The sequence below is a fragment of the Platalea leucorodia genome, assembly GCF_965183815.1.
Source record: "Platalea leucorodia genome assembly, chromosome: 7".
Taxonomy (NCBI): domain Eukaryota; kingdom Metazoa; phylum Chordata; class Aves; order Pelecaniformes; family Threskiornithidae; genus Platalea; species Platalea leucorodia.
In genome coordinates this window covers 14521571-14548878 of record NC_138829.1, presented here as the reverse complement: position 1 = coordinate 14548878, position 27308 = coordinate 14521571, and the positions used below count along the sequence as shown (strand labels likewise).

General features: G+C 44.2%; 1 protein-coding gene across 1 annotated transcript in view; it reads left to right on the top strand.

Annotated features, from left to right (window-relative positions):
* Positions 1-27308, top strand: part of EML1 (EMAP like 1) — a 131723-nt gene that overhangs the window by 872 nt on the left and 103543 nt on the right. The gene's annotated exons all lie outside the window — the stretch shown is intronic.

Genomic DNA, 27308 nt, shown 5'->3' with positions numbered 1-27308 from the left:
AATGCTAGAGTAATTCTCTGCCAAGGCATTTTACTAATAAAGAGATGGGCCATTAAAAACATCTCTTTTTTTCCTTTTTCCCTTTTGCCATGGCAAGCACTTCTCTTTTCATATCTGCATATATACATATATATGTACACATACTATGTAGCACTTGTGTTTCACTGGCCTGTGAAGGCTGTGTGTAAGAGATGAGGATCTGCACTAAAAAGTGGGGCTGGAGAAGAAGGCTGCTGCAGTGCTTTTTTTCCCTCCTCTCTCTGCTTCCATCTTACAAAAACAATCCCAAAAATGCACACTCAAAACCAGAGTGGAAAAATATAAATTATGTATATGGTGCAGAGTGAGCTGCACCATGCGCAATTCCCTGTGCCATCGCATAGTTGCTATCACTGTCTAAAGAGAGGAGAGATGAGGATGAATATTTCTTGCTTACCTTCTCAAAGGGCTGATCTGTTAACCAGCAAAGCTTCCCTTCTTCAGCTTTTCATTTTAACGGCCTGGCCTTGGTTTGCTTGTTAAGCATTCTGAGTTGAGGGTGGGATATTTCAGGGTGACAGTGACAGTATTTAGCTGGCATCTGATATTAATGATGAAACTGATATTGAGCATGCATGGCATGTTGTGTGCAGAAGTTACTGATATCTCAATTACCTTTGCTGCTGAAAGGATCTAGGAGGTTTCCTCCAAAAAAGCGTTTGTAGATGCATGATTTGAGGGAAGGAAGCAGTTTGTTATGGGCAGGAATGAAAAGTAAAGATAAAGTGATGTTTAGATGTGGATGTGGATCGGAAACGTGCCAGCACAGGCAGAGGAAAGGTTCGTTTCTCTCTGCTCCCCCAGTAACCCTCCCACGTCCCGCAGCCGGAGCTGGCCCTGCCTCCAGCCCAGCTCCCTGGCAGCAGGGCTCACCCTGCCTCCCACCGCCCTGCCCCGCACCGGCCACCGTAACCGGTCACAGCCAACTGGTCACCCACTGCACGGACCTTGCAGAATTTTCTGGTTCATGTATGTATAGATGTGTGTGTGTGCATATATGCATATATAAATACACACAAAAACAGCACTGGAGACAGATATGGTGGCACTCCTGCGCAGTTATTAAGCAATTTTAGTGAACCAGTTGCTGGCAGCTTGCTTTTCACATCAAGGTATTTTGAAATCAAATAATTTTCTTTGTGGTTAGTGCTCTTTTTCTACCTAGTTCAGAGTTTAAAACTTTAGCAGTAAAAGTTCCATAAAAAGGGTTGCAAAAAACCAGCATCGAACTTTCTAAAATAGTGATTAGTGTCCACTAGTGCAGAAACACCACTTTGCTGAGTCCAATCAGCATAGCGAGGCTGGCTTGTACTTTTAAAATCCTTGGGTTTGAATGCAGCCAGATAATATATTTGCAAAAAGTTGTTGCAGTGACAGATATCATTAGCACTGCAATGTGGCTAGAATCCAGAGCCCTGCTTATAATGCAAACCGTACGGACATATGCATGCGTCTGTGTATACACATGCACACAGCTATAAATAAGTTTAGCCAAAGCACAATATTAGTGTCAAGTGTACGTACTGCTTCACCACCAACATCGTTGCAAAGGGTATGCCTCGTGAACAACCTGGAGAACTGCAGCTTGTAGTTACAGTAAATTAATGCCAGAATTTTTAGCCTGCTTTCAGCCTACACAAGAATGTAGCAAGAACAGCTGTGTAATTGTTCCCTCGGACAAGCAACCCAGAGGGAACTGCTGAAGACAATCTTTGAATTAAATAGCTGGATATGAATGGGTCGATATATCAATGATTTTTTAACAAGAAGCTTTATTCAGTAAGAGTATCCCACTTTTATCCTGGAAATGGTTATGCAATTTTTCAGGATGAAAGCATTGGGTTTTTTTAAATCTCTGTTTTGTGTTCAATTCCAGTGTGGCTGTACCCTTTCGCTGATGTGGAATGGAAAATTAAACATGTGATGCAAACAAAGTTTTATTTTGTCTTTTGAATGTAGCACAGAAGACATAAAAAAAGGATCCTGGCTGTCAGATTGCAGATTAAATGTTAGCAAGTGTACAGTCATTTTGGACTGAATTAATACCAAAAAAGGCACTTGAAAGCATTGCTATCAAAATGATCTATTAGTGAACAGAATTCTAAAATTTACACTATTAATTTCCCATAGTAACATGGGGAGCTAAAGAAGAAAGAAAGAAAGATCAGTCACTTCAGGACAAATGCACTCCTATTTCTTTCTCATTAGCAATTATTGACATATTGATGCTATCCATTAGTGCCAGCTACATAGATTCCCTGTCATTCCTACATGCAGATAAAAGCAAAGCACATCAATTATTTAAGTGCTTCCTCTTGTGTGTATTATTTTTCTCTTGTAAGGAGACATAGTTCAGTCTCCATACGACTGAGCAGCTTTTCACGCACCCAGCATTTTGATTAGGAATATATGAGTCATGATGGTTCTGGTTCTTAACACAATCCTTTTGACTTCAGAAAAAAACTCTGAAGTCACGCAAAGGTTCTTAAAGTGCCTCTTTCCTTATTTTCTTATTTCTTAGTTCAGCCACAGACTGACTTTGAATGGCACGGGTAACTTTTTGTGGATAACATCACTATTGCAATGATATGAGGTATTCAGCCGTAATAGATGAAGATTATATTGCTGAAGAGGGAGTAGCTATTCAGACGCTGGGAGTCTCATATGTACATACTTTCTCTGTTATTTACTAAAACAGGACTAAGAAGGGAAGAAACAGAACTGATTTAGCTTGTTCTGCAGCAGGTGGCATGCGAATCTAACTGAATTTCCTTAAAATTCCTCCCAAACTTTTATTGGCCTCGTTTCAGTAGAGGAGGAAACAAGACCTTTCATCTGAAGTATGTTCCTGACTCTTTAGCTAAATACTTCCTTTCAAAGCTAAAATTACACATTTCAAACATGTTTTTAAGACAGACTGGAGCCAATTTGCTAAAATTGGTGCTTTCAGAATCAGGATATCCCAGAAACCTACAGGAATTTAGATTTCCTGAAATTCAACACATATTCTGCACTGCCACGGGGAGTCCATTTAGCTCAGCCAGAGAGGCTGCTAGGGAGCGAGACCTCCATCTCCCACGCTGGGCTGTCTCTAAACAGCCACTGGGAATAAAATACGGCACAAGTATATTTTTGTAACAAAAAATCATTAGGAATGACTCAGAACATGCATGAGCAGTACTCCTGTCAAATAAAATTGCCCCACTTTCATGTACCCAGAATAGGACTATGCTTTAAATTAGTCTTTCATTAGGTTTGGTAAAAAATGTCTAGAGTCTTGCAGATAACTCTGCAGATAACTCTATGGCCCCCTCCAACTTAGGGCTGGAGCACCAGTTCTGCTTTGCAGTCTAAACCTTCGATAAAAGGCCTTGACTCGGACACTAATGTTGCCATGTGAGTGGTCCCACTGAATACTACTGTTTGCAGGGTGAGATCCTAAGTGAAAGGCCACACACTGAAATCACCTTGCAGAATTGCTGTGCAGACTGTGTTTAGTGCTCTGGGATAAGGAGGGAAGTGGCAAGGTTTTTTTCAGCATATGAACCCAGCTACCTGCTGCAGGTTAGAAAGGTAATGTCATGTCTTAAGCATCTCAAGAGAGTGGTCTGCAGGATGAATCCTGATCCCACTAAAACCACCAGCACTGGCTTGCACGCTTGGAGCTCCCTGGGAGCATCCCTGGGCCAGGGGAAGTTGAGGCCAGGGTGCTGGGGCTCCCACGCCTGCAGAGCTAGCTTTGCACATTGAGGCACAAGAAATCTTGCAGTCAGTACTCTTAGAGACAAAAAAAAAAAACCCCACATATAAAGCTTTCAGCTTTGGGAAAGAAGGGGGTGAAGCCCGAATGAAGAGTGACTGTGAATGACTACCGCTACAGCACTGTCATTGAAGCTGCGCAGCCTTGCTCAGGTTGCTGGAGTTAGGTGCCACTGTGGAATGCCTGAAGTCTGTCTAGGGATTTCATCTGAACGTCTATGAGTCCAGCCTTGCTCTTGGCTAACTTGCTACCTGCCACAGCCAAGTCATTTAAAGATGCTCTGCAGCTGCAACGGACATGGCTGAGTCAAACATCTTAGAGAGCGAAGGCAAAAATGTTTGATGGTCAGTATAAATACTCAAGAAGGAAGCATTTCCGAATGCCAGCATTTATGCCATTTTGTGGGTTGTTCTTTTGCTTCAGCTGCCGATTGATCCAGGCTCACTGGGGAAGACATCATCTCTCTGCACGCGACTTTCCATAGGAGAGCATCCTATCCATGAAGCAGCTTCATCTGGTTTGGCTGAAATCCCAGGGGATTTCCTGCTCTCCCCTCTTTTCCAAAGAGCTCTCTGCCATACTCACCTGGGCCAGCATCCTGTCCTCTGCCTGCTTGGGCATGGGGGAAGCCCTGTCCCGGGGAAGGATGGGAAGGAAATCCCCACTGGCTCTTGCCCTCTGCCTCCAGGCTCTCTGGCTGCTCCAGATCTATATAGAATCATAAATAATAGAATCATTTAGGTTGGAAAAGACCCTTAAGATCATTGAGTCCAACCATAAACCTAACACTGCCAAGGCCACCACTAAAACGTGTCCCTAAGCACCACATCTACCCATCTTTTAAATACCTCCAGGGATGGGGACTCAGCCACTTCCCTGGGCAGCCTGTTCCAGTGCCTGACAGCCCTTTAGGTGAAGAAATTTTTCCTAATATCCAACCTAAACTTCCCCTGGCACAGCTTGAGGCCGTTTCCTCTGTCCTATCACTTGTTACCTGGGAGAAGAGACCGACCCCCACCTCACTACAACCTCCTTTCAGGTAGTTGTAGAGAGCAATAAGGTCTCCCCTCAGCCTGTTCTTCTCCAGACTAAACAACCCCAGCTCCCTCAGCCGCTCCTCATCAGACTTGTGGTCTACACCCTTCACCAGCTTCGTTGCCGTTCTTTGGACACACTCCAGCACCTCAATGTCCTTCTTGTAGTGAGGGACCCAAAACTGAACACAGTATTCGAGATGCGGCCTCACCAGTGCCAAGTGCAGGGGAATGATCACCATCATAGTATTATTAAGCACTAACAGCTAATTTTTGCAAAGTGATGAGAATCAGGAACACTCTGTATTATTTAACAGGGTTTGTAACTGATGAACACCACACAGAAACTCTGATCTTGATGTATGTAGAATCACAGAATCATAGAATGATTTGGGTTGGAAGGGACCTTAAAGATCATCTGGTTCCAACCCTGCTCCAACCTTCCACTAGACCAGGTTGCTCAAAGCCCCATCCAACCTGGCCTTGAACACTTCCAGGGGTGGGGCATCCACAGCTTCTCTGGGCAACCTGTTCCTGTGCCTCACCACCCTCATAGTGAAGAAATGTACCATGCACCCCCTGGCAGACTCATTTCCTTTTGCATTTGGGAAGTCAGGTCAGAAGATGAACGTTAACTATTAGAGCCAGTCACAAATTTTCCAGTAGAGTGCTCTTCCATCACAAAATACAGAGGTCACCAAATCGAAATGCAACATTTTGTTTACAATTTCAATACATTAATACATCTCTAAAGACTACATTTTGAAAATTTAAATTGTGTGGGAAGTAAGACAAAAATTCTTGGAATGCTTGGGTAAAATAAAACCAAATATAATATCTGTGTTCTTTGGCCCAGTTTGAGGCACATGAAACTGAAATCCCAGAATTTTCTTGGCAGCTGGGAATTCTCCTGCCAACCTACTCTGTTGCTCCCCCTGGAACTGCTGTGGGTCCCTGATCTGTCTGAGCAGTGCCTTGAACAGCGGAGGCTGTGCATTGAGGGGGCAAACACCAACAATAATGAAGCAATCATTATTTTTTAGGGTTTTGAAGAGTTTTTGGAACATGAGGATCAGGCAAACATGCCAGGAAAAATTAGTGACTCCAGTGCCCCAGGAATCCATGTTCTGCAGGAAAAACCCCAGAAGCAGATTTATGGTGACAAGCAAGCCCTGCTGAGACACAGGGGTGGGAGCCTGCCAGAGGCACACCTGGAAAGCCCTCTCTGCCCATGAGGCATTTCAAGACAGCCCCATGATCCAAAGTATTCAGCCAACAGTCCGTAAAGGGTTAAAATCACCTGCATGCAGCCTTCACCTGCTTCACAGGCTGGGGAGGGCTGAGCCTTGCTTAAATGGCTCCCTGCTGAGGAGGGACTGCCAGGTTCAAACACGGCTTTCAAACAAGGAGGCTGCAGCGGCCCAGCCATAGTCTCTTCTCATCCACCTTCTCACATCTTTTGCTGGGGAAAAAAAATCGCTTTTCTGTTTGGGAGAAATCTGAGGCCTCCCAAATCCATGCAGCGGTTGCTGCAGGGCTGGGAAAGGGAGAGAGACGGAGGTCTGGGAGCAGCTCCCTGTTTGCACTTGTGTAAAACGCCACAGAAGGCGAAGCTGACTCTTTGTCATCAAAAGCAAAGAGGAAAGAAGCTTCTCTCTGTTGCAGCCAGGCTTGTTCTCAACAGGGGTTTAGCCCAGCTTGGCTGTAGCATGGCAGTATGTAGCTGTGTAGTACAAGCCCCGTCCACTACTCATAAAGTTAATTCTTAAAACTAGATTCAAAGTTTGCAACCTCTGGAAATAGGAAAAAGGCAGCATGGGAGCAGCAGGACATGGGCATCCTGTCCCTGGGGCTTGGTGGTAGTTAGGTGGGAGATGACTATGCTCTGGGAGTGTCATGAGCAAAGGCACAGGGTTAGCCTGCATCTTCAGCCTCTGCATTCAAAATGTAGCAGGTGAGGTGCCCTTCTGTGGAAGAGGCTAAATATTTGGCTGGCAGGCTGGCAGGGGCTGCGCCTGCTCGCTGCGTTTCTAAAGCAAAATGGGCGTATGTGTGCTATGCGCTACCGGGGCTCCAAGTGGGGGGTATTTGAGCTAGCAGAGACATTAACACCCATTTTCAGATATCTAAGTTTGCAGAAATGTACTGAAATCATATCTGGGAGTATAAAAGAGGACTTATTTCCTTTTTTTCCTTTTTTCCTTTTTCTTTTTTTGCGGGGGAGCGCTGGGGAAGGAGAGCTCTTCCGGGCAGCCCTTAGAGACAGCTGAAGTTAGCATGAAAGTTTGCAGCTGGGATGCTGGTTAAGGATCTAGTTAAGGAAATACGGAAGATGCTACATAGTTCGCAAGTGCTCCTCCTCCCTGCCCCCCCCACTGACAGAAGGATTTTGCTTATCTGTAGAAATACTTGGAATCTGTAGTCTGTCCCAGGGTCTGTGAGCGAGAGCACTTGCACAAGCTGTACAGCACATTTCTGAACAGTCTTATTCCATGATGTTTACAGTAACTTAAGGCATGCAAAAAACAACTGATGTGTTTTCTCTCCTCCTCTCCTCCATGCCTCACAACATCTGCAGCATTTCCAACATAGTCTGTGTTAAGCCGTCGGCATTTAGAAGCCATAATTGCATTTAACATTTGCTTCTTGCTGTTGGAGCCCTCTCTTGCTACAGACCTGTTTCACAGGCAGTAATTTAGAGGGTGGGGCACCCTTCCCTTATTTTGCCATTCAGACTCCAAACTAAATGCCCAGTTTGCCCTCCCACCACCCTGGTGAGTGCCCACTCTCTCATCTACATATTCAGTTGCTTCTCTGTCCCTGTCATTTCTTTCCTTACTGTCTGTGATCAGCTCCCTCATCACGCACGAATGGTTTCCACAGTTAAATTCGTAGCCTTCAAGATTCCCTTAGATCTCAAACCTCCTCTAAAACTCACCTAAAAGACTGGCAAGATCCCCCAAATGCTTCCTCCCTTGTGGGCAAGAAACTCTGGAGCAGAGGAATGGACTCCTGACAAATGCCAAGTGCTGGGCATGGACCTGTTGATAGTGCCCAGGATCAGTTCCCCGAAGGAGTCCTGGGTTTCATGGAGCAGCTGAAGTCACCCTTGAGTCAGCGGGACACGTGGGGACTGGTCAGAGCTGCTCTTTGGTTCTGCACACGGTCTGTCAATCACAGAAATTGCTTTTGGAAGAAAAGCCTGTCTCTGCAAGCCCTTGCACAAATGACTCCAAACTGGGCTCAATAAATTGGCTGTGGCCCTTGAGGAGTCACAACAAATTCCAAGAAGATTCAGGGAAGTACAATGCTGTCCCCATCACAGATAACAGGGAGCATTTCAGAGAGGTGCCAACGGCTCGTTCATCTCAGACAGCTCCTCCTGACCACCTGGGCAGGAACCCCCCAGCGCCGCATCACCACTCTCAGCACCGTTTGCGTGGCTCATGTTTCCATCACTTCAGTGCTCCTTGAGAGAGCAAAGGCTTTCACCCACACCAGCTAGCGTGAGGGCATGAAATGAAGAGTTTGGACAGATGCTTGAAAGGTTTAGGTCCAAAATCCTGTCATAGACGCTACTTGCCAAACTTGACATTTCACGTAGTTCTCATCTGTTTTGCAGACAAATATATTTACTTGCTGCCCGCACAGCACTCGTGCACAATTATCCTTTGTGATGTGCTCTTTGTGGAGCTACATGATATGTTATGGCTTTGCTAGTACCCCTCAATCACACATTGCACCCAGAACACTTCCCAGTAACTAATAAAACTACTGTGAAAATGGTAAAATCCTTGCTGCTGCAACCAGCAGTGGGAGAGGAGCCCCAGGGCTGTTGGCTGGGGCATATTTGTGTGAGTAGCAGCTTTCCTAGTTCACTCAGATGGGCATGGTCGTTCCTGCTTCTCCCCAGAAGCTCTGACGAGAGAAAAACCCTGCATTTCAGCAGCTCCCTATGTTGTAAAAACATGTCAAACCCCAGCAGGCAGCCAGCTCCCCAGGCCAGGGGTGTCCAGCCTGAAGCCAGGGTTGGGTGAAAACTCCTGTATCTACATACCTTGCCTGAGGAGGCCTTGCTGACACAATGAAGGAGTAAAAGCACACAAAAAAGACCAGTGTGCAACATCTGAACACCGAAGTGTTTTCTACAGATACTCAAAAATCTACAAAGGTGACAGCAAGCTGAGGGTCTCAGGTTGTGCTCGATCATGTCACAGGAATTACAAAGGACCTAGCTTCAGGTTAAAACTTGTGCATCTCCTGCTCTCTGGGGGAAGGAAGAGCTTTAGGAGCCTGATCCAGACCCCTTGGAGCCAAGAGAAGCCCTTCCATTCACTGCAGTGAATTTGGATCATGATTCTCTTAAAATCTCAGAAATGCCTCTATCCACCTGACCGACAGGTACAGACTGTGGCTGCGTCAGCTTGGTTCTTCTTCTTAAGACAGACGGCCTGAGCCCTGTGCGGTGTGGCTGGTGAGGTTTGCTGGGTGAGGCCTCACCAGCCAGCACTGCCTTGGTGCGTGGGAAGCACCGTGCATTAGTCATTCTTTGTCCCAGCATGATTGCTCAGAGAAACTTATTTATATTTGCACCTAATTAAAACTCAGTGAATGTTTCATTTTTCCCCTACTGAGACACTGCTAGATATGACTTAGCAATAAGTCACAGCCATGTGTGTGGTATTATTCAGAGTTTAGATATGAGGGACTGAGGCACAGCACGATTAAGCCAAGACCAGTTCCCACTGATATGGGTGTCTAATCCAAGACGCTGAGGAGCTCTTCTTTCAGAGCACCCAGCACAACACCATATTTCATATGTTCAAACTTCATTTGCAGCTGTGAGTGTTGGGCATGTCTGTAAATCAGATCTGCCGTCTCAGGTCCGGCACAAGGAGATGAGGAACGCGCTGTCAGCGACCACTTGTGAAAAGCTTGGTTTCCACAGTTGCTTTGTGGAGCAACTTTTCTCCCTTTGAAAGCTGCTCTGCAGCTGAAGCACAGATGCAATACAGTTCCCAGCAACACTTTTCAAGCTGACTTAACCTGAAATCATCCTTGATCTTCCTGTAATTGCATTCTTTACCATGTTCAGTATCTCCAACAGGTGAAGCTGTGATGTTATGATAAACAGCTTATTGGAAACACATATGTCGTAAAATACAAAATACTCTGACACCTCATAAATAGATCTCTAGCAATAAGTATACTTGTTATAATAATAACTTGATACTTCACCAACTGTTTGGAGATACTCTACAGTGTCGATGGCCTCACACACAAGCACCTCTGATAAACGCAGCTTGTCCCCAGGACATTAAATCTGTCGTTTTCTACAGCTCTTCTACCCCAGATCAGAGGATGCCAGGTTTGTCCTGTTGCTACAACGGTCAGCTGGCCTTCTCACACCCATCTGACTTAGGCACGAGATTGCAATCCGCTTGTGCTGCAGGCATATGGACTGCATGTGGAAAGGATTTTGAGAAGGAAACTATTATTTCCTGCATCTATCATAAATTCCAAATGGTATATTCAGGAATAACTGTTTGAAAACAGACAGGACACTGATGAAGTGGAAGCAATTTCTCTGGGAAATTTCACCTAAACTGTTTGATTCATCTTAGTGCTGCCAACTCTTTGATGTTTATCATGAGCCTCATAAGATTTGTTTTATTTTTTTTTTCTAAAGCCAGGCTTCTTGGGTCATGAGTTCTTGGAGGTTATCAAGATGTCTATGCACCGTCTGTTTTCACCCAGGCAGCAACATATGGGGAGTCTTATGCCACTGGAGAGGGAGGGTTTTTTTTCAAAGATGTTTTGGTCAGGTATTTAAACATCTAAGGCATAAGGAGAAGCATCATGTGGGAAAGTGCCAGAGAACGTGCAGTGTCTGGCACAGATATGGCAGGCTGAGGCACACAGTGCTCACATGCGTAGGCTGGAGAATAATATTTCTCTAACAAAAACTGTCTTTTTAAACACCAACCACATTTTTGCTTGTTTCCATTTTGAGTCATTTAATGAAAAAATTGGAAAACTCCGGGAAAGCATTCAATCTGCTCACAGTTTTTCACAGGAGGAGTGTTTGTTTTCTCAGCAAACTCCTCTCCTACAATTATTTGGTTTCTTCAGGTCTTTGGGGAGTCTCCCCACACATAAAGTAGCACATGAAGAGTCTTTTTGCTGTCCTATACTACTCCCTGCCTGCTCTGATGTCCTATAAAGCAGGGGGAGTAAGAAGACAGCTCTTCACTCTTCTCCCACTACACTGGAAGGAGACCACCACTGAAAAATGACTGGATGACACATTTTCCTTGAGGCTTGATGAGTCTCCCCTCCCTACTGTAGCAGCCTTACTGCTCAGATCAACCAAAACATAACCGACACCAGCGAGGCTTCAGCACTGTTTTGGGCTCTGGGGATGCAGAAGGACCGTCAGACCCTAAGCATGAGCATCTCCCTGCTTCGTGCTGCCATCAGGACCTCAGCAGGACAGAGCCAGTTCCCGGAGCAGCATGCGTGCTCCTGTGCCACGTCCCTCGCTGCCGAGATCAGGTGTTCCTGCAGGGAGAGGAGGCAGAGGAGCACCCCCAAGGTGCACGAGAAAGCTTGCTACTCCATGGCTGGGAGACACAATGGTAGCCAGGAGCTGAACGTCTCCATTTTGTCCAAGGGGGAGACACAGGCTTAGAAAATACTCAATTTTCCTAATTCATTTTTACTTTCTCCCGCAGAAATGTGCCTCAAAGTTGAGTGCGCATTTAGCATTTTCCTCCTTTTCCTAATGAAGTTCAGCAGCTGGGTTATCCTAGATAATGGTGCCAAATCTTTAAAGATTTCCTTGTTCTGAGGCGATTGCTCAATTGACAATCTGCCTCGTTAATTAAGCTCCCTTCAGGGAGAGAGGAGAGCTGGAGGCAACTGGACAATTTAATGAGTTGATGCAAAGGGCAAGACAAAGCTCTAGCGTGAGTCCATCGCAGCACGGCCCCGAGCCCGCCCAAACAGCTGTGTCTTTGCCGCTTGGAGCGCCTGCGTTCTCGGGAGTGAACTCCAACGGAGTTGTTTGGAGTGAGGAGCCAGCACAGGGAGATCAAATTTACTTTCCACTACTCAGTGCACTGCCTTGTTGCAGGCCAGCCTGTTTACAAGTCGGCTGCCTGGAGAACGCCAAGGAGCGAATGCAGCTGGGCAGGCACGCTCTGGTACAGCTTCTCCAGGCTTGGTCTTGTTCCTCTGTGCCAAATCACTCATTACTTGCAAGGAGTCTCAGACCTCTCCTCCCAGCAGTTAAGAGCATCTGATGAGCCCACGGACATCCTTAAGTGCTCAGATTTCTGGGTGCTGACGAGGTATCAGACATCTAAAAAAGGGGTGAAAAATCAGCAGGAAGGCTAATTCTTCACTGAGCTCAGTCTATGGTCAGGGATAGCCCTAGGTTTCTGCCTGGAGCTAGAGGTTAACTTTAGTTCAGAAAAAGGTTATTAGATCTTTGTTTCTGCTTCCATTATTTGCCAAAAGCCACTTAGCAGAACTGAGTTATCTTCCTTGTCTAAATTCTCTGACTACTGATGATGCTTGGCTGCCTTCTCTGTATTTTCAAGGCCTTATGCTAAATTTAGACAAGGAGGAGAGATTTCTCCTCTGGACCTTCATTTTGTGGGCTACCCATTGACTGCTGTGGGCAGAACGTGATCTAAAAATACCATTTACTGCACAGCCAAGTGGGTTTGGGCTAGGAAGACTGATTTCTTCTTGCTACCTACTAGAGCTCCACATGCCCTTCATGTGAAGGGCACATGCCCTGTGCCCTGAAGGATGCTGCTGCAGATTTCCAAAGACTTAGGACCACCTCTTCCTTTCTTATATATTACCTTAGGCAAATACTTCTTAAAAATTGTCTCCAACTGCACACGTGGTTCTCAAGAAATCCTAAACAAGCGGTGTCTCTGCCGCAGTGCGGTGCTCCCCAGAGACACCCAGTCTGAGACCTCTCTGGCCCTTCCTCCCTTCTTCCAGTCCTGCCCATCTGCCGCTTCCTTCCTTGCTCTGCCCGGCAAAAAATCCTGGGAAAATACCTTGATTTTATCCAGAGATGGAATATGAAGCGTCAAAATACCAATCATAACAATTTGTGGGAATAAAGTTTTTGTATCTGAATACTCATGAAGTATAAATGCAAAAGTCATTTTCTGCTTGGAGTGAAGATTAGGAGAAATTTCTTTGCACTTATTAGAGGAAAGCATCTTCTATTTTCACATCTTTAATAAAGGCGGGTTTCTCCAATTGTTATGCAATAAAGGTGGAATTCTACCAAGTATCTGATGACGACCCAAACCACAATAGTGAAATATGAACGACTTGCTCATGTCACTGAAATCTCAGAAGGGAATTACAGCCTTTAGCAGAGTTCATTTGAGGTATACTACTTAAGGTAATAGGGCTGGACAATCTCATTAAGATTTATTTCCACACCACTTAAACATGGGTTCAAAAGTACAGCTGGAGCTGTACCGACTTTGTCTTTGGCTTACGGAAGAGATTGGAAAAAGCAGTAAACAGAAAACACAATCAATTGCTCAATCTGCTGGGCCGGGAAAATGCAGTATATAGCAAACACAGACTTGTGCCCAGCAGGCTTGGAGGCTGAGGAAATCACAAGAAACTTGTGTCCTTATTACATTGCATAGGCTTTTTTTTTTTTTGCCTCCCACTGAATTTAAGAGATATTGCATCATTCCGAGAGGGAGGGGGTAACACAAAACAATTGCCCCTGCTCTTCCCTAGTCGTAGTTCATCATGCTCACTGGACTTGTTCCAGACCCAAATTTGTCCATACTCATTTGGGAAATGCATGGCTTAGGGAAAATAACGTTTTCAAACATTTCGGCTTGTATTGCAAATTCCCTAAGCAGTCTGAGATGTTTACAAAGCTTCCAACACATTGGGCTTGTCCTCCCCCAGATAATGATATGTGGCAACGGTAATCCTTCTGTCACGCTCTAAGTGCTTCTCACTTCTGTTGAAGTCATCCAGATTGTGGGTTATTTGGAAGCATTTATTTTTTCTCCTTCTTCAGTATAAAACAAGCAGAGTATCTTTCCACCTGGGAGAGGAGAATTTGCTAGATAGCAAATACAGAAGCCCACTAAATTTGCTGCAGTGTCTTTCTGGTAAGTGGGAATAGATACACTTATATGCTTCAAATGCTAGAGAGAGGCTGCACCTACCAGAAGAGACTCGTGGTGACCATGGCCTGAAGCCCAGGGACTTTTGGGATCAGACACCCTGTGATCCACAGGCCAAATTCAGGCTGCCAGCAAGGTCCAGCTCCTCTTACAGCAGGGAGGAGCGGGGCCATCCTGGGCTCACCCTCGTGGGAGTGTGGGCTGCGGGGCTGCAAGGCCAGCACCAAGGTGGGCTTCAACAGGCAGATGATGTGAACAGCAGAGGACATGACCTTAAGCACGTTGTCGGTGTTGCTTCCACACAGCAACATACCCAAGCCCTTCAGTCCGTGAACGGATTTTCTTGTTTGGGCAAGACCCATTGCCCTCTCACCCTTCTCAGATTTGGATCATTCTTTGTGGTTTACCAAAACCCAGGGTAAATCAGCACATCCAGAGGCCCCTGGAGATACCAAGGCAGGGAAATGCATTTGGGCCCCTCCCAAACTTTCTGCGAGAGGCTCGGCTGGGAAGTAGATCCAGCATCGCTATTCTCCAAGTATGATTTCCTTGGCACTTGTTTGATGCATAAAAACGCACAATCAACACTGCCATGTAGGACAGAACTAAGATCTGCATGTTTGGAAGAAAACTAAGGGATTGAATAGAAAGAAAAATGGAGTCGGCAGTTCTAGGGACCCATCACCATAGTATCAAACCACTATTTACAAAACTTCTTTGTGAAGGAGTTTCCACAGGCTCTTTCCTTCACTTTCAGTTAAACTCAACATAGTCGCTGCTCTGGATTTAAACTCTGCTCTGAAAGGCCTGTAATCTAAACATGGAAACATTTAAGTCATGCGCTAAAACAAGAAAATGAAGCTGCATGGTACGATCCAGTGCTGTGTGAGGACCCCCGGGCTGGCCCTGCTGGAGCTGCAATGGCTCCATTGCATAGAGCAACATCCAGGGAAAACCCTCTTGCAAGAGCTGCGGTCCCAGAGGAAACCCTTGTACAAGCCCCAGAGCTGCCATCCTTGGGGGAAAACCCTCCTGCAAGCCCCAGAGCTGCTGCTGCAGTGGGAAACTCTCATGCAAGCCCCAGAGATGCTGTCCCGGGAGCCCGAGGCTGGGCCAAAGCTAAGAAGAGCTGCCCAGGCAGCCTGGCGAGCCAGGACAGAACATGACCTCTCTGCATCTCTGCAGCTGCGTTTCCAGCACTGCCTGGCGCATCCGTGCACTGTCCTCTCTCGTAGGTGTGTTCCCGCCTGAAAGCAGCAGAATAAAGCCCCATCTGTTTTCGGTGGCTGAGTTGTGTGAAATACAGTTGAGACTCTGGCACAAAGGGGGAAAAATTAATTGGGTATTCAAACTTCATTCTGTTTTAATCTGGAATTATTAACGACATTTATATTTTTAAACACAATGTTTAACCTGACAGCGTCCCATTAAAATGCTTTATATAAGCTCATTAGGAGCTTCTGTGCAGTATCATGTTTATTGCAATTAGCAAATATTAGTGGCTCAGCCGAACTGCAAGATGTTTTTTCTGTCCTGCTCCCCTTTTGTTCCTCCATCTCCTGCCTGTCATAACCTAAGCATAGCCTAGATTAGATTCTTCCACACATCAGCCTTTCTGTCTGACAAGTCCTAAAGAAGGAGAAATAAAAAAAGGAAAAGAAATAGAAAATTAACCATTAGGAGCCTCTGAGAAATCAAAAGAGCCTCTTAGATTAAGTCCCTCACCAGTGTCAAGGCTAGCAGCAGTGCCAGTGGCATTAGTGGCACTAAGTCACTTAATTCCGATATGATTCAGAATCATTTGTAGCTATCGGCTTATTCAGAGTAAATCCTCTTCCTCCCAGGTCTTTTGTTTGCCATCTCTTGACAAGCTATGATGCATATAAATGAACTTGTAAGATATGTGAAGAAGGGATATATTTTCATTTGTGCTGAAGTTTCATGCATGTAAATGCTACTGTAGAAATACTAGCAATGAATAGTATTAATAGTTAATGAATCCAATTCTTATTTTGGTTTTGTTTGGGTTTTTTTGAGCCCTTATTCAGATATAAAATGTATGAAATGAAACGGAGGTTTTCCTGAATAACGACAGAGGCCCATTTTTAGATATGCTTAGACCTTGCTCCAGTTAGTGGCAAAGGGTGGCCCAGCTGGCCCATGGCCCAACCTGGATCTCATGGGATGGCTGGAATTTAGCCTCAGGTCTTTCACGGTTCTTGAGTGAATCACAGGCTGCTAAGCCACTTCAAGCCCACAGAGAGCTCGGGTTCCCAGGGAGGAGCAAAGGTTTGGGTACCTAAGTCTCAAATCCTATCCTGAGCGCTGGAGCTCCAATGCCAGTGTGCCAATGCCAGCTGGAGCTCCAAGTGCCAGCTCAGACCTTTCAGCCCAACTTGCCACTTCTGTGTGTACCCACAAATGCTGGAGTCCTGACATTGCTGAGCAGATAAGCACTGGTGCTTATCCTACAGCTTCTTGAAAGGATGAAAATCCTCTAGCAGAGGGGATCCTAACTGACTGGGCTGGGATACTGTGACCAGACTGTGTGGAGAAGCATTTAGGAAGCGGTGTAGAAATCAGCACTAGACCCTCCAGGACAGACCTCAACCTTTTCCCTGGCGGTGCCGTGTGGCTGCGCGGGGAAGGACTGCTGGTCCTCTGCCAGGCTCCAGCCCTACTTGGTTTGTCAGCGGTGCTTGACGTTAACGCTCCTTCTGCCCTGCGTGCTATCCTACACTGCCTGTTTTGATGATAGTTGGAAAAAAGTCCGACTTTTACAGGGCTGTTAGAGTTTTTTTTTTTCTTTTTCTGGAAAGGGAGGAAATAAAGGTGCCCATGAAGCTCACTTATTCACTTAACAATTCTATAAAAAGGCATCCAATCATTATCTTCTTTATTTGTAGAGAACCTACTGCAAAAGTGCCAGGTATGTGGAGCAGCAATCAGAAAAATGATTTTTCACTTACTGTAAACATCAAAGTCATCACATAAGGTCCAGAGATCAGAGTTAGAAGAGTTCATTTTGGGGACTTAAGAAATGAAGGTCCATGTTTAAAGGAGACCCATTCTGCAGCTATTAATAATCTAGATTTAAGGGCCAAATTCACAGATGTTTTCTCGTGCTGTTCTTTTTTATTGGAGTTGCTTGGGTCTCTGTTTCTTTTCGCAGCTGCTGCCCTTTCTTCCTAATGCTCTCCAGTGGGACAGCCTGCTACTCAACTGCTTGGAAATCAATCCCAGAGTGTCTCTTGCAGGAGGCATACTCTAAGTGCTCACCGCTGAATAAGCATGAACCCCCAAAGGCCACTGAATAGTGCTAGGTGTCATTGCTACAAGCAGAAATTATCATTTGCAAGATGCTTTGAGGTAGTTTGCAGTCCTGTCTGGAAATATTCACCCTGAGTCTGTCTCATTGCTCATTCAAATCTTTTCATTGATTTCAGGGAGCTCAGCTTGGACTTACTGCTAGGACTAAAATCAGGTTCCTAAAATCTCAAGATCTCACCTGTTATTTTTCTTTTAAATTGTTTGATCCAAACATGCATCAACTGACAAGTGTATCTTTGTCCTGTTGTGTCTTGCACAAATGTAATCTCTATGGCACGTACTGGTTGAACTGAAAACCAGTTGATACCCACTTCCATCGCCTTTCCAGGAATGGATTTAGGACACAGTCTAGAGATCAATGCCTTGGCTGATAGTGAGGAGCATTAAGAGAGGGACCAAGATAGGGTCAGATTGCATAAAAAGAGAAACACTAGCTGCAAAATCCACTGCTACGCAGAAGAGAGCAGAATATCTCATGGATGAATTTATCAGTATTTCAAAGCTGGTCCATCAGAGATGAAGCCAGATACAGCACTTACAAACTAGAGTCTGTATTCCAGTTATGTTAGCTGTGATCTTGCACTAGTTGGTTCACAGAAAATTTGAAAAGGAGGATAAATATTGTCTATAATCCCTGTTGCCAAAGAAAATGTAAGCAGTATTATTTTCAGCTGCTTACTCATTCAGAGGGAGCCGCAGCACATGAGTCTTGCTGTGCTTTTTGGCTGCTGGGAGCCAGCAGCTTTCCTCTTCAAGTGTGGAACTGTGCATGGCCGGCTCTTGAGGGAAAACAGGGATAAATCACAAGTTCGCCGATGTTGCCTTGCTAACGTGATGTGTGTAGTCTAAGCATGTGCAGTACGGATCATGAATGTCCTGTTGGAAGGTAAAGTGTTTGGGGAAACTTTTACAAATGGGAAGACAAATATGCTGGTATCTCTTCTTGTGCTCCAATAAGGACACATAGAATTACATGCTGACTGGCTAAAGAAATCACTACCTTCGTCAGTGGTAACGACATTTTGTAACAAAGACAGATTGTGTCTACAGAGAAAAATAAGAAAGGTGACTGCCAAATAATATCAGTGAATGTATCACAAAAATACTATTTCATTACCAAAAAAAATAATGACATTAAAATCTGGTTATGTGGCTTGTCCAAATTGAGGAGATTAAATATTCGGTAACTAAGTATCACTACCCAAAGGATTTATTTATTATTCCCCAGTTATCCTACTGCAACTTACATACCTCACAAAATGACCATTAGCAGCAAAAATTAAAACCAGCTTTATTTTATTAGTTAGCAGTGAGTCCCTGCATGGAAAGATAAAAGATGTCAAACATGAGATCCCATTAGAAGAAAAAAAGAAAGAAAGAAAAAAAGAAAGAAAGAAAAAAGAAGGAAAGAGACATTAATCGCAGTATCCCAGATTCGTTCCCTCTGGAGCCAGCGTTCATGGGCACACTTGCTACTAGCAAGTGTTGGTTTCAATCCTGGGAAAGGCCTGGCTCAGCCATGTGCAGCTGAAGAGATGCTCTGGAGGAAAAGCAAGTTTTGGCTCCTCTGTGTTTGGGACTCAGGTCAGTGACATCAATATACGCTCCTTGCCCTGCTCTCTCAGCTAAACCACCTCTGATTTACCTGCCCTTCGCATTGGAGCAGACATAAAGAAGCCCATAGCGCAACTGAAGAAGCATCTTGTTCCCTCCTACTTCCTAGGGGTTGTTAGTGATGGGTAGAGCTTGCTTACAAAAAAACATATGATAGTTCCAGAAATGCGGTGATATCATAACAGGTAATAAAAAATCCAACAGCTCCAAACAGAGCATGTTTCAGGTTCAAAATGCCTATCAATAAGCTCAATTATACATTCATAAACAGTCACTTGCACTACAAGGATGTCACCAAAGGGCCCAATTTCATTTTCTCCCATTCCACAGGACTGTGATTTAAATCCTGGTCATCACCCTGAGTGTGTATGTTTGGGGGATGGAGAGTTAAATCACATGAAGCTTTCTTTCTCTAACAGCATTAGCTGTACCTCGAGAAGTCATTCAGCGCAATTATTTATTACTTGCATAAATCAGAGCAATGCAAAAAGAGGTCTGCCACTGAAGTTTAATGGCATATTCCTGTTTCTGTTATTTTTCCAACATATCTAACATGAGAAAGGGATGATTCCTTGGTTGTTTTTTTGTTGTTGTTGTTTGGCTTTGGTTTTTTGTAATGCTATATGCTCCCAGGGAAATAATGGACAGTGATTTATTTATGAAATTCCTAGAGCGGGAGGAAGTCATGCTTGGGTCTGGCTGCCATGGAGGGAGATAAATAGACTGTCCTAATATATTTAGCTAAAGAAGATATAACCCATAGGAAAACAGACTGAGCAAGACTGGGGAGACATATACAAGCTGGCACAGGAGATACTGAGCCAGAGAACTGACTGTTTAGATAGAGGCACTTATGGGTACTCCCCACCAACGAATGAATCATCAAGAGCATAACTGGCTATTTTTAGCAGCCGTGCCTACGTTTCTTTTGCCTTTTACCTTGATAAAACTGTGAACCACTAGATAGGAGCCGCTAAAAATCCATACGGAGCAATGCTGGGCTTCCTTGTATGGATGGGTGGGGCTCAGAGTGCCCTTGGCTTGGCTGTGCAGCAGGGCCCACAGACATATATATATGTGTGTGTGTGTGTGCGGGTGTGCGGGTGTGCCTGCCCATGCAGAAGCATTTCATTCTCCCAAACACGCCCTCACGTGGTGGGGAGAACGGGGGTGTCAGGCACCCTTTGTGCTGCCACCCCTCTGCTCCCATGCTTCCCCTCAGCTCCCCTGTGGGGATCAGGGAGATTGCATCTTCTGATATCCTAATCGTTGCTCTGGGCAAAATACTTTGACTTCAGCTCTGGGGATCATGATTTAATCCAATAATTTATCCCAATAATGGAAACCAGTGGGTTACAGAATATTTGTTTTTATTATTATATTCACCATTTGGAAGTAACAGGCTGCAAACCCCTTGTGATTTGTGGCAGGGCATTCCATTAACGCATCTATAAAAAAGCAAAGATGTCTCCATTGGCAGCACTTAACAATTTTCTCTATTACTTTGATGACTATTCACTTTGAATGGAAAGTGCTTTTCTGCACCATTGAAGCATAGCTGGTATATAACCTCCGAGCACTCAGAAACGCTGAGATGCTACAAGAAGAAACACTTAAGAGAGCACATCGGCTCTTTGGCACGCGCTGCCCGGCTTCGGACCCCGTACGGCTCACTGCCTGCAGTGCTGCTGTAGCACACACAAATGGGGACAAAATGTGCCCCGCGGCATCGAGAGCAGAACAGAGCTATTTCATCTGCCTGCCGGTTTTGCATGATTACCAAGTGGATTTTACATTCAATTCCTTGTATGAAATTGGTGGTAAAATCTACGCAGGTCTAAGCTTGTTTCGTAAGCTTTTATTGGACAGCAGGAACCGTGTGTACTCATCTGGCAGAGGGGGATATGGAGGCTGTAAATTGAGAGGCTGATGTTCAAATCCAGCAGATCAGCATAAAGCCCTCAGGATATTATTCTTGCTGCAATTACAAGTAACAGCTATCAGGAAAAGAAAGGGCAGGAGACTGCCATGTAGTGAATAGAAATGTTTCCCTTCAGTTGTTTGTATGAATACTGCAGAGAAGGATAAATAGTCGTTACCGTAAAACTCTCGGTGACAAATTGATCCCCATCTGTGTCTCTAGCAGTCCTCTTGCTTTTCCTTATAGGAGGTGGTGGTGGGTCATCAGTGTGGTCATTTTACGCTTGGTAAAAAAAAGGATGCTGACTTAAGAGTCTCCTTGTGTGACCTTTGCTTATATTCATAAGTGTTTCTCACACAAACAGCCCTAGTGATGCTGATGCTAATAGGTAGATGGTAGAGACGATTTCCCTGTGACTGTTAGAGCCTGGAGACGAGGAACAAAAGCTTCTTTCTGAGAGCTGCCCATCCATCTCAAATGCTCTGACTCACTTCACCTCATGTGGGACTGCCTGCTTACAAAATCCAACACTGCCATCTTTTTACCACGTTTACAGGATCACAGCCCTAGGATACACAAAGCATTACTCACTTCAGCTGATTCCATTAATGCTGAAGACACAGCCTTGTACTTACTCCATACGAGCTGTAGAAAAGGCTTCTGTCTGAGAGGATTATGGCTACAGTTCAGATGCTCAACATTTCCTAGTAGAAGTATTTCACAGTGAAGCAATAGCATCATTAAGAGCTTGCAATGCATCAGCATCTGTTTTATTTCTTCTGTTAGAGTCATCCTAATATATTTTTTTTTTGTGTAAGGCTATGAAGAAACTCAAACTCAATTGTTGCTGTTCTTGATTTTTATGAAACTAGTTACTTAGGAAATAGAGGAAAAAATCTCAGGCTCAGTCGTACAGCATAAACTATCAATGCAAAATGGCAATGCAAGACCATCTCAATGCAAGTTGTAAGCTGAGCAGATATCAGTCACCAACGTGCCTATCTGAGCATGCTTGTACACAAACAAAAATTCAGTCTGGCATAAATTATATGAACTATGTTATCTTGCATCAAAGTATTTTTCCAGTTCTGTGTGTTTCCAAATATATCTAATATATGTATTTCTGAGTATATAGTATACGTTGCTCACAGCTGAAGCAGGCGTATTAGCTCTTCTGTTTAAATCAGAGATGCTGTTGGATATTTCAATGGATAGAAAAAGTACTTCTCCAGGCAGTACCAGGTTTGAAAAACAAGCAGTTTGACAAGTCCACACAAGGCATCCAACACTAGCCCTCCAAAGTACAAATTCTTTATTGCAGGAGGTGTATTCTCCCTTTCCAGTGACCTTGCCATCCTAAGCAGGTTCTTATGACATCAGCTTAATGCTGTGGCTTAAAAACAGCTTAATTAATTTAGCGTCTATGCATTGCTGTCTGCTGCCATTGTAACCTTCACATAAATAAAAAGAAGATAAGGCACCCAGCTGCCTCTCATGCAGAGCCCTTTGGGTCCCGGACATAACCCACCGGCTGCTCCGGGGGCATCGCTGAGGAACATGAAGTCCATCCCCGAGGAACCAGCCCAGGCAGACCACAGCGGAGCACCAGAGTTCTGTGCAGGTCACTCGTTTCTTCCATTACTTAATTCCACATTGCCGTTGGCATGAGGACTACCTTGTATTTTATAACAGCTGGGATTTTAACTCCATCTACAACGTAATTAATTTTCCTTAAGTGTGATGGTGGCTCAGTGTTAAGTAGCAAGTAGTCAGGGTTACTGCAATGATGTTTTCTCTAGTCTGGATATGATACTGTAAGATAGCATCTGCTTCTGTATTGCCTGATTTTAAACACCGTACTACAGCAAGAAAAATCATTCTGACTCACTGTTGAGCTCTGAAGAGCTAATAGACTTGTTTCTTTTTAAGTATTGACTGTTCACAGTGAGTGTTTTAGTATGAGTTTAGAACAGAAAGTAGCTTTCCTTTTCCTTCAGTACAGTCTGAAAAGTAGACAGGCGGCAGTATGAAAAGGAATGTAAATCTAAAGCAAGCTGTAATGCCATTAATGGTTTAACTTACTTTAATAAGAAGTGATTTGTTGTTTACTATCTTGAGATTATACATAACTGTACTTTCAGTCAGTAAGGAAAAACAAGATAAGCAATCAAAATACCTGGTTTTAAATATATTTCATTTTCCTAAATGGTAGACTTGTAGATCTTTTTACCTTACTCATTAGCTAACAAAAGAAAACTCCATCCTGAGATCTAGCCAAGAAAATCCGGGATTGGAGCTCATGCAGAGACTAATCTATGTAGATTAAATAGCTGTATTGTCTTTCCCCCGTGTTGTACAGCTTGGCAGCATACCTCAAAATCAAAACCAGATTTAAAAGAGAAGAATGTGTTGCATTTCTCCCCAGCCCCAGAAAGAGCAGCTCTCCCGCACCAGGGACTGCTGTTTGCACACGGCAGTGACTTTGTGGTCTGCAGGTATAATCCCGGGAGGTGCTGTCAGCAATTGCTGTACGCTGCCAATGCCCTCAGCAGCCCTTCGCTTCGCAGCGCTTGATCCCACAAAGCTGCCCGAGTCTGGCAATTGGCATCACAGCAGCAAATGGTATTATCTGAATTATGCATGTATCAAACCTGGGCTCTGCACAGCGAGAACAGGTTCAAAAACCCCTTCTGACAGCCCCATCGCTGTATTATATAGCATGTGGCTCATTAACTGTGAGCAGCTGAGACAGCCCAGGTAGAAAGATGCTTTTGGAGCTGGCTGCTTTGTTCAGAGAGAGCTTTACGAAAATGTTGTGCTTGCTCTTGTGGAATAGGCTCAGGCACACTGAAGATGGAGGAGATCCCTTGAGGAGATCCCTTAAGGAGCCAAGGCACTTCATCCTGGCACAAGCCAAGCACAGGGCTGTGTCAGACATCCAGGAGCTATTGAAAGACAGAAGTACAGTGAGATCTCTGAAGCTACCTGAAACTATCTGGCTGGGAGGTCGAATGCCAGGGTTTGTGGAAAAGCAGGTATTTTTCCTCTCTAATGAAAATCTTTGAGAAGATCCTGGGTCATGTATTGCCTGTAGTCTATAACAGATTGAACGAGGAATCCATCCTCATGGGTTCTTCTTTGTTCAAAATAAAGAGATAAGGAAGCTAGATGTAGATAAATTATACTACTTTTAATCATGCTCTTGGAGTTCACATTGCCCAGCATGTGCAGGAAGGGAGCGCCCAGCGTGCTGGGCACTCAGGGGAGGTGGGGACGGTGGCTTTTGGTGGGTACCACGAAGCCGTGCGGGGAACAGCCGTGCTGGGTCACCTCCTGCACATGTGCTGGTATTGGCATCGAGCCATGCGTGTGTCCGGGCACTTCTCTGGCCTTTACTGCACACTGATCTTCTCCCCGTGGCCGTGTCATCCTCAAGATGTTTTTCCATTTCCTTTAATCAGATTAACCAGCTGCTCATACTCTCAGGACACTGACTCTGTGGGATGTACTTCAGACCTTGGTCTGTCTCGCCTTCATGTTTACCCCCTCGACAGCTGTGTGCTTGGAGCAAGGGGATTGTGTCCAGCTTGACTTGCTGGGGCACCCATATTCTGTTTTCTGTGAGACAGGCCCTTTTAGTCCCCTTAGAGACGCTGTGCTGCACCTGTGTTCCCTCCAAAATGGGCCTCGAGGTGGTACCTTCCCTACGGAGATGGCAGGGGCAGACCTGTACCATCTGCTTCAGACTGGTATTGTCTTCCAAAACATTTTAAGGGATGCTTGCTGGTAGAAATGAGTTTTTACGTCCCTCAGGGTGACATTAGGCACTGTGGGATGGCAGCAAGTGACTGAGTTGGTACCTCTGAAGAGGGCAAGCTGCACCACAGCTGAAACTCCCACTTCTTGGAAAGGACATGGTGAGGAGCTAATTTGCTGCTAATTTGATGTAAATATGAAGTAAAAGGAGTAGGTGAAAATTACCATGAAGATTTCACCTACTTACTTGGAGTCTGTTCTCTCACTCTGATTCTAAGATATAAGCGAACTCTTTCATTTGTGCCCACGATCCATATATAGCACTAAGTGTGTACGCAAGCCAGTGAATAAATGTTTCCATTATTGTGTTGCAGTCTGGAGAAAAGAACCCAGTAAACCTCTGAATAGCATCAAATATATCCAAACTGAACATAAAAGGTTTTTCCATAAATACACGCATTTCAGGATGCCTGTTACTCTGTCCTTAAAACAGAACCAGAGCTAATTGCCAATGAAATCAGCAGTGACCGTACCAATCAGATGATCAGCAAACAGCTAACCCAGTGTTTACAGGACAAAGTCTGGGCTTCGCTGTGCTGCACAGCGCCTAGAAGCAGTTGCCATCACTACTTCTCTTACTGTTATTCTCCGAGATCTTCCAGCTTTACTGCAACTGGACTTGTGAAGCAGTAATTACTATGAATATGCACATATCATCCCTCATAAATTATTTCTGACATAGGTGTTTTAAGTAGGGCAACAAAGATATATGAATAGACAGGCTGTAATTGTTTGTGTGGAGTTATTTTTTATGAAGTAACTTGGATTTGAGTGTCAGGTATTTTTACTGTGGTATTCACTACAGCACTGAAGTATTGATTTTGTCCCCCTGAACACGAAATACCACTTTTAATGGAAGTTTATTTGCATGGAGCTCGTATCTGTGATGCTGTGTTGGTTGCTGTATTGTTTCTACAACAAACATTAGCTGCAGATGATGAGATAAAGTACCTGTATCCAGCTCCCACCCTGGTCACACCAGAGCTGGAAGCATGAACGAGTTTACATTTACTGCACTTGTTTTGCATAGCTTTTGCACAGTTTTACATTTACTCTCTGGTTTTACATAGCCTTGCGCTTTCAGCACTGTGCTGCAGCTATATTTGCACATTAGAGAGGCTGGATAAATGGTGACAGGGTCACTACCCATTTGCCCTAATCACTAATGATTTTTTAAAAGGAAAACTAGTATTAAGCTAGCTAGTCTACAGAAATACAACTGTCTATATTCAGAATTTTCTTTTTGCCTAGAAATTATAATGTTCAATATAATAGCTACTTATGAAAAAAGTATATTTTTATCATTTCTTCCTCTAACAATCACCAAATACAGTTGTCAGAAACGAACAGTGAGACAGAAACATTTTCATTTTACAGTCTGAAAGGCCTTCTGGAAACATAGGCTTGTGTTGGAGCATTTCTCAGAATATTTCTTTAGATCCATCTGTCAAAGGAAGATATTAAAATGGACGTTGTTTTATCTTTTTATGTATTATGGGTCTAATTTGACAGCTTTTTCTTAAGCGCATTTCCTGTTGTTTTCATTGCCCTTCTGAAACATAGATGATACCATGTAGGAACACTCCCTGGTACATTTATTTACTATTTTTGGCTGACGAAATTTTCCACATCACAATTTCTAGGCTTATGAATATCGGTATTTAGAAGTACTGACTTCTAAGTGTATTTATGCTGATGAACTATCAACATCGACTCAGAAGCATGTCCACTCTACCCCATCTTCTACAGTCAAGTCACCCTGCGAGAATTCAAGTTCCTTTCATATTCTGATTAGGTGCTTACTCCGTGTCTCTTTTTAGCATCCTTTGTTCGTAGATGGACTCGGCAGTGTGTCATTACATTCCTAAAAAGTGCTCAGTCAGCTGGGGTGGGAAGGAAGCTGGAAAGCCCTGCCTCGCAAAGCCTTGCTTCTCTACTGCAGGGCAAGGGAGCATCACGGCCTCCTCCCTCCCGAATAGAGCCATAGTATCAGCCTGAGCACGTCACCTCATTTGAACTCCTACATTATATAAAATGAGGAAAGAGGTTTTAATTTGTCCAAGAACATCCCCATGAAAGGAGTTTTAAGTCATTTCACTGATTATGAAATCTCAGCCGTGAAACTCCTATTCAGGCAGAACTATTGATGGGAAGATCCCTATTACAGCTAGAATATTTTTTCTCCTAATAACAATGAAAAACCTGCTACATATTATTACATTTTGAATGAAGGCTTCTATGCAGTAGGGCTTTAATGATCTCACTGTTGCCAAGTTTTGCTTTCAAAATCCCAGTGGAACATTTTTACCAGGCCTATTAGGTAATGCACACAACTTTTGGGCACAAATTCACTATCTCCTATTCAATGTCCTCATGCTAGACCTTGCCAATGACACAGATGTTCTTTTTCCATACATTCCATCAAGCATGGTCTGGAAGCCATAGTTTTCATTGTTCTGTTCATCTCTGCTTTGTATGCATTTGTTATAACTGGTCATTACACTTCAACAAAAAACTTTCTGTCTAATTTAGCTTCTCTTTAAAATTAAATTTCTGGGGCAAACAGAAGAAAGATCATTCTCTGCTGTGGGCCAGTCTTGACCCTT